A 213-nucleotide genomic window follows, 5' to 3' on the forward strand; every position below is an offset into this window, starting at 1 on the left:
ATATAAATATAAATATAAACATAAATATAAATAAAAATAAAAAAAAAAATAAAGTTTATGTGTGTGGTGTGCAGCTCGACACTCCTTACGAGGGGGGTGTCTTTATCTTAGATATAAACATACCCCCAGACTACCCCTACAACCCCCCTAAGGTAAATATATATATATATATATATATATATATATATATATATTTATTTATTTTATTTGTTT

This window comes from Eimeria mitis, genomic scaffold, assembly GCF_000499745.2.
Source record: "Eimeria mitis Houghton genomic scaffold, Emh_scaff4632, whole genome shotgun sequence".
Taxonomy (NCBI): Eukaryota; Apicomplexa; class Conoidasida; order Eucoccidiorida; family Eimeriidae; genus Eimeria; species Eimeria mitis.